General features: G+C 37.3%; 1 pseudogene; it reads right to left on the minus strand.

Annotated features, from left to right (window-relative positions):
• Positions 1-2,993: 2,993 nt before the first annotated feature.
• Esco1-ps1 (establishment of sister chromatid cohesion N-acetyltransferase 1, pseudogene 1) lies at positions 2,994-5,989 on the minus strand (annotated as a pseudogene).
• Between the last annotated feature and the right edge of the window lie 2,168 nt (positions 5,990-8,157).

An 8,157-nucleotide genomic window follows, 5' to 3' on the forward strand; every position in this document is an offset into this window, starting at 1 on the left:
TTGGTCTTTTGTTACCGAAGTCACGAGCCAGGTAGTCACGAGCCAGGGTTTCCCACTATGCTTCCCAGTTATTTTCTACCTGGAGACTTGGGTATATAAGTGGTGAATAAAGCTACAGGAGACTCTCACTCTTCTTCCTCACTCTCAGTCTTCCTTCCGCTCTTCCATTCTCTCTCTCTCTCTCTCTCTCTCTCTCTCTCTCTCTCTCTCTCTCTCTCTCTCTCTCCCAGTCTCTCTCTCTCTTCCTCTCCTCCTGTCCTGGCTTGACACGATAACCTGTGTGTGTGTGTGTGTGTGTGTGTGTGTGTGTGTGTGTGTGTTTCTTTATCGTGTAGGCTTTCGCCTGATTCTCGGTACCATGTCGGTGCTGGCGCCGACATGTGGGTTCATTTCTAAGTATTAAATTCCATTCCACTGATGATTGTGCCTGTCTTTGTACCAATAGCATACAGTTTTATGACTGTTGTTCTATAATAGCTTGAGGTTAGGGATGAAGAGTCACCCAGAAATTCTTTTATTGTTGAGAAGTTTTTGATATCCTGAGTTTTTCTTATTCATATGTCTTTGCAAGTTGCTCTTTCCAATTCTGTTTAGTATTGAGTTGGAATTTTGATGGGCATTGCTTTTAATCTGTAGATTGCTTTTGGTCCACAGTGCAGGGGAACGTTGGGGGTTGGGGGTAAGGGAGGTGGATGGGGGGAACACCCATATGAGGGAAGGGGTGGAGATGTGGGCTTATGGACCGGAAACCAGTTTTGCAAGAATTTACTTGAATATTTTGGCATTGGTATTCACAAGGGAAGTTGGTCTGATGTTCTCTTTCTTTGTTTGGTCTTTGTGTATATTAATTCTGGATTCATGGAATGAATTGGGTAATGTTCCTCCTGTTTCTATTTTGTGGAACAGTTGTGACAGTAGTGGTATTAGATCTTCTATGCAGGTCTAATAGAATTTTGCACTAAACCCATCTGGTTCTGGGCTTTTTTTTTTTTTTTTTTTTTTTTTTTGTGGTTGAGATGCTCTAATTTTTTTAGGAGTTATGGGACGGTTTCAATGGTTTTTCTGATTGTGATTTAACTTTGGGACCTCGTATCTGTCTAGAAAATTTTCAATTTCTTCAAGATTTTCAAGTTTCGTTGAGTATAGACTTTTGTTGTAGGATCTGATAATTTTTGAATTTTCTTGGTTTCTGTTGCTTGTCTCCTTTTTAATTTATGATATTGTTTATTTGCATACTGTCTTTGTGGCCTCTGATTAGTCTGTCTAAGTGTTATCCATCTTGCTGATTTACTCAAAGAATAAACTCCAGGGTTTGTTAATTCTTTGTATAGTCCTTTTTGTTTCTACTTGTTTGATTTCAGCCCTGAGTTTAATTTTTCCTGCCTTAAGAGACACACTGAAGAGAAGTCTCTTAGACATAATTGCTTCTTTATGTTCTAGAACTTTTATGTGTGCTGCCAAGCTGCTACTGTATGCTCTCTCCAGTTTCATTTTGGAGACACTCAGAACTATGAGTTTTCCTCTTACACTGTTTTTACTGTGTTCCATAAGTTTGGATATGTTGTGCCTTCATTTTCATTAAATGCTAAAGAGTCATTAATTTCTTTCTTGACAAGTTATCATTGAGTAGAGCCTTGTTCAGATTCCATCTCTATGTGGGCTTTTTGTTTTGTTTTTCCTGTTGTTGTTGCTGCTGCTGCTGTTATTAAAGACCAACCTTAGTCCATGGTGACCTAATAGAATGCAGGGGATTATTTCAATTTTCTTGTATCTGTTGAGGCCTGTTTTATGACTAATTATGTGATCAATTTTGGAGAAACTCCCATGAGGTGCTGAGATAAAGGTATATTCTTCTGTTTTAGGATGAAATGTTTTATGAATATCTGTTAAATCCATTTGTCTCATAACTTCTGTTAGTTTAATTGTGTCTGTTTAGTTTCTGTTTACAAGATCTGTCTATTGATGAGAGTGTAGTGTTGATGTCTTCCACTATTATTGTGTGAATTGCATTGTGTGCTTTGTGATTTAGTAAGGTTTCTTTTATGAATGTGGTCTTCTTGTATCTGGAGCATAAATGTTCAGTTCATTTTTGTGTATTTTTCCTTTGACAAATATGAAGTCACAGTCCTTATCTTTTTTGAATAATTTTTGGTAGGAAGTCTATTTTATTAATATTAGAATGCCCAATCTTGCTTGTTTCTTGTGACTATATGCTTAGAAAAATTTTTCCCAGCCTTTTACTTTGAGGAAGTGACTGTCTTTGTCACTGAGGTGTGTTTCCTGTAAGCAGCAAAATTCTGGGTCCTGTTTAAGTAACCAGTCTATTAGTTTATTTCTTTTTATTGGAGAATTCAGTTTACTGAAGTTGAGAGACATTAGGGACCTATGAATGTTGTTCTTGATTCCTTTTTTGTTAGAGGAAGAATTATCTTTGTGTGGGTATCTTCTTTTTGGTTTAGTTGAAATAAGTTTACCTTCTTGCTTTTTTTTTTTCCTTTAAGAAGCCGGTGTTTTAATCTTATTTCAGCCTCAAACCGAAGAAACTCCCTGAAAGGGTACAAACATTCAACACAACATTGTATCAGGTACATTTATCACTTAGAAAAAGCTATCAAGTATTTTATTATTTTATTCTACATTATATACAGGTCATAAAAGGCCACAGCAGTTTTTCAATACATAACCCTTTAAAAGTAGAGGGCACTATGAAGGACAGACAAGTATCAAGATGAAGTCCAGTAATGAGGGTGTATACTCAGTGCAGTATTTCTGAGGAGTAACAATGCAGATACCAACAAGCCATCCACATTTAGTTTATAACTATGCTATAGTTCTTTGTGACTCTAGTCATTTATGGCTCCACATCAGAGAGCTTCCCCTGCCACCATCAGTGTCACAAACATAAGTAGTGGAGACACTTGCTATTATACAAGTTCTTTTACTTGGAGCTCTCCTTTCCTGTGGGGTCTCCTTAGAGTATACTTTAGTAACTTCAAATTCTTAACTGTGTAATACTGTACTCTCTTTGAATAGTAACTCAAAAGCATTGGTTTTTCACTTTGAAAATACAGTCTTTAAACCTATAACTGGTATCGGTAGATCAATATAAAAAAATACAGTACCAAGCTACACTGGTATATTTCCATATTAAGAACTTCAAAATATACTTATCACTGAGACCATAGTCCTTGCATTAATTTTCAGTCCATTATGAACAATTATCTGCTGCATGTAAACATGTCTAAATAACTATAGATAAAATACAATCATAAATTTCTGTAAAAGATAATAAAATATCTTCTTTAAAAAAACAAAACAATAATAAGCTATTACTGCATTGTTTCCAATTTTATGAAAATGGAACAACCATATGGTTGTTGCCAGTCCTGAGTTCATTTGTAAAAAAAAAATGGCCCTAGTTCCTGGATAAAGTCAGCAACTAATTCTTTCTCTTCAAAGATGTCTTCTGGCACAGTAAGCAGGATCGGTATTAGGTGGTATTCTGTCCATTGATAAAATTATAGACCAGAAACTGACCAGTGCCACAGTACTGTGTTGCAAACAGCTTTCCATCAGGAGTGGGATCTGAGAAAGCAATTTCTTCTTTACTCAAATATAAGCCATAAATAAAGTTACTCCTTAGGCATTCAATCATGCGAGAAGCTATCTTTTTCCGTCGCATCATGCTGAACAGCCGAATTCGACTGATCCCACATATTGCAGGTTCTGGCAATGTTGAGCAGCACCAGGCTTTTTGCCTTTCAAATCAGACTTTTTCTTCTTCTGATCTGATAACTAGAAGTTTCTCTTCTATAACTCGATAGCCCCACTGGATATGTTCTGCAATTAGGCAACCAACTACTTTTTTGTCATTAGAAATAAAGAGAAGTGTTTTAGTTCTGGAATAGCACATTAGTGGAGCCTGTTGGAAACCCAGATCATTGTCAACCATCTCTCTAATTTCGTCAACCTTTTTCAGGGCATACTTTGGATCTTCAGGGAGAACCATTATTATCCTACCATCAGGATATTCAGCCAGAATTCTTTCTTTTTTCCAGCCCACATACATTACAGCACTTATAAACTGGTTGTGGAAAAGCAGGTGCTGGGTTTCATCTTCTGGATTTGAAGCTGTATAAAGCATTCCACAGATATTACAGGACACTGCTCCAAATCTTTTGTGTCCTGCATCTATAACCAGCTGTTTTTCATCCACTCTCTCTGAGTCTTTCAGTTTCAAAGACTTTGGAATTGTTATCTCTAGATTAGAATTACACTTCAGCTGAGAATGATTTGGCGGTGTATCCCTTGATAGATGCTTCATTACTGAGTATACTGTGCTGCTGATTAAGAGCTGAACCTGGAAATTTTCTGTCCCCATCAATCCTAGCTTGACTAAGAAGAGTTGAGACAGCAGCAGTGTTTTCTAGTGGATTAGTCTCCACCTCTGACGCTGAACATATGCTGAAATTCTGATCTGGTGCTGACTCACAAGAATGTTTCATCTGATTATCCAATGATGAGTCAGAAGAGGGTTTAATATGATTATCCAAATTACAATTTCCAGGAGCCCTTTTTGTGGCTTTATTAATTTCAATTGCAATATTATTAATTTTAACATCTTCAGATTTAATTCCTTTCATTTTATCTTGTTGGCAAGTTACAGTACCATGCGGTTTCAACTCTAAAAACATACTTTGAGACACTGAATGAGGCATTTCTAAAACTGGTGGTGACAAACAAGTTTGTAATAAGCTCAACTTAGGAGACACTTGAGAGTCCAATTTATGTTTCTGCACAGAGTTAAATTTTGAGAGTTTAATTTTAGTCCAGTTGGAGTTCTTCTTAGTTGAACTATTTATTCATTTAGTACACATTTCACAGGCTTTGTTTTCCTACTGAGAAAGAAACGATTGCACTGCACGTCCTGGTTTGTTTCTTTCTGATGGAGTGTTTGTCTTTCAGCATCAGTCTCTTCCAATTTTACTTCTGCAGGCTTCTCCTCCTTTACACTTTCCACACAGGATTCCTTTTTTACCTCTACAGTGTCTGATTCAATTTCTCCAGCAATCTCATCACAAAGTTGGAGAATGCTGCCTCTTTTGCTCTTTCCAGCTTGCTTCAACTCATGGTCAGGCACTAACGGCAGTGGGATTTGGGGAAACTTTGTGCTAGCACTCACTTGTGTATGAGCTGATTTCCTCAGTTCATTCCTTGTAAAGACCACTGAAGTAGCTGTTTTTAGTTTTCTAATCTCAGCAGTAACAGGCTCAGGTTTTGTTTCTTCTTTTCTAATAGTCTTCTGGAGACATTTTTCAGATCCTTGGATGCACTGAGAACTACAAGTAGAAGTTGTCTGATGCTGTATTTTGCGCTTTTTTCCTTTGGGAGAATTTATTACTTCATTTGTAACTGAATGTCTGTCCTCCTTACAATGAGACTTTAATTCAAGCACTTTTCTTTTCACATGCTTTTGATTTACTTTATTACATTTACTTTGAGTACTGTTACACTGTTTTCTTCTTGCTGGTTGCAAATTCTGTTTTACTGTTTGAATTTGACCCTGAATCTCTCTACTGCGCAAAGACTTAGTTAAAGACTCCGTTAACTGTTGTAGTCTTTGTGATCTGCGTTTAAGTTGCTCACTCCCTTTGAAGGTTCCAAATGATCATTTTTCCTGACATAATTTCTTCTTTTTTAAGGATTCTTGTGATTGTCCCTTCACAGATACCATATTTTTATTAATGGAGTTAGTAGCATTTTTATCAGCTGAACATGATGCTGACCTTGTACTCATTCGTGTTCCAATTTCAGACTGATTTACTTTACTTTTGTTGGAAAATCTAACCACTGACTTTCCAGCTTCCTTGGAGCCTGATTTCTTTGCTAGGCTGTTTTGAGAACCTTCGATTTCTTGTTCTAAATACTCATCTTCACTTTCTTTAATAACTTTGGAGGAATTTTTCTTTGATTTCTCCTGAATGGACATTATTCCTGAGTAATGACTTTCTTTCTGAAGAGTTGAGGACTGTGTCCAGGTAGATGCATATGCTAAGTACTTAGTATTATCACTAAGGAGAAGATCTTTTAAAAATAGACTTTAACTTATACTGATTACATTTCCAACAAAAATACCAGGTTATTTCAAGTAAGGTTGCTCTTGGCAATTTCTAAGACATGAGAAAAGCTAGCATGAATGTTGAAAGATATTTGCTTTCTGCTGGATAGAGAAATGAAAATCTGAAGAAAACTCTCACTTAATATTTTCAGAAGTTTTTATTTTTTAATGAAAAAAAAAACTTCATTCAGATCCAATTTGTTTTAATTACGATTAGTTTCCGGCCTAACCTTATTACTAGAGGAGTTATTTATCACTGACCTGTCTCCTTTGACAAAATTTCTGAAAAGTTTTTTCTTCTGAAGTCCACAGCTACTGAACGTTGATAAATCTGTAACATGTCTTATGGCTAACAGGTTTCTTTCCTTGTTTGCCAAGTTTGCTGGTTTGTGGCTTCTATTTACTCTCCTTCGCTTAGTAAAGTACTCTATTAATATAGATTTCCTTTTGTGCTGCCATTTAGTTCTTTTCCCACAAGATAGAAATGATGTTTCAGCCACCATAACTCAAGAAAATCTGATAAAAGCATTCCTTATAACCTCTTCTTAACACATTATACAGCACCTTCCTGCTGCGGGGCCGGGGTCCTCCTGCAGCCCACAGGTCGCCTCACATCCGGGTACCCAGAGACACTCAGCTGCTTCTGTGGCGGCCGTCGCCGCCCCGTGGCACAAACACCCCTTCTTGCTTTTTTTGGGTGTAGTTTCCCTCCTTGTGTTGGAGTTTTCCATCTATTATCCTTTGTATGGCTGGATTTATAGAAAGATGTTGTGTAAATTTGTTTTTTTCATGGAATATCTTGGTTTCTCCATCTATGGTAATTGAGAATTTTGCTGGATATAATAGACTGGGTAAACATTTGTGCTCTCTCAGTGTCTGTATGAACTCTACCCAGGATTTTCTATCTTTTATAGTCTCTGTTGAGAAGTGTGGTGCAATTCTGATAGGTCTGCCTTTATATGTGACTTGAACATTTTCCCTTACAGATTTTAATAATCTTTCGGGTTTTTTTTTAATTTAGTGTTTTGGTTATTATGTGACAGGAGGAATTTCTTTTCTGGCCCAATCTATTTGAAATTCTACAGGATTCTTGCATGTTTATGGGAATATTGTTTTTTAGGTTAGCAAAATTTTCTACTAAAACTTTTTTGAAGATATTTAGTTAACCTCTAAGTTGGGAGTCTTCGATCTATACTTATTGTACTTCACTTTGATCTTTGCATTGTGTCCTGGATTTCCTGGAAGGTTTTGTTAGAAGTTTTTTTTTTGTTTTTTGTTTTTTTGTTTGTTTGTTTGTTTGTTTGTGGTTTTGTTTTTTTGCATTTTCTTTGACTGTTGTTTCAATGTTTTCTATGGTATTTTCTGCTCCTGTGATTCTCTGCTCTATCTCTTTTGTTCTGTTAGTGATCCCAGTATCTATGTCTCTGATCTCTTTCCTAGCTTTTTTTATTGCCAAGGTTGTTATTGCCTTTTTTTTAAATATAAATTTTTTATTTTATTAACTTGAGTGTTTCTTATATACATTTCAAGTGTTATTCCCTTTCCCGGTTTCCGGGCAAACATCCCCCTTCCCCCTCCCCTTCCTTATGGGTGTTACCCTCCCAACCCTCCCCCCATTGCCGCCCTCCCCCCATAGTCTAGTTCACTGGGGGTTCAGTCTTAGCAGGACCCAGGGCTTCCCCTTCCACTGGTGCTCTTACAAGGATATTCATTACTACCTATGGGGTCAGAGTCCAGGGTCAGTCCATGTATAGACTTTAGGTAGTGGCTTAGTCCCTGGAAGCTCTGGTTGCTTGACATTGTTGTACTTTTGGGGTCTCGAGCCCCTTCAAGCTCTTCCAGTTCTTTCTCTGATTCCTTCAACGGGGGACCTATTCTCAGTTCAGTGGTTTGCTGCTGGCATTCGCCTCTGTATTTGCTGTATTCTGGCTGTGTCTCTCAGGAGCGATCTACATCCGGCTCCTGTTGGTCTGCACTTCTTTGCTTCATCCATCTTGTCTAATTGGGTGGCTGTATATGTATGGGCCACATGTGGGGCA

Source organism: Rattus norvegicus, chromosome 13 (assembly GCF_021556685.1).
Source record: "Rattus norvegicus strain SHRSP/BbbUtx chromosome 13, alternate assembly SHRSP_T2T, whole genome shotgun sequence".
Taxonomy (NCBI): Eukaryota; Metazoa; Chordata; class Mammalia; order Rodentia; family Muridae; genus Rattus; species Rattus norvegicus.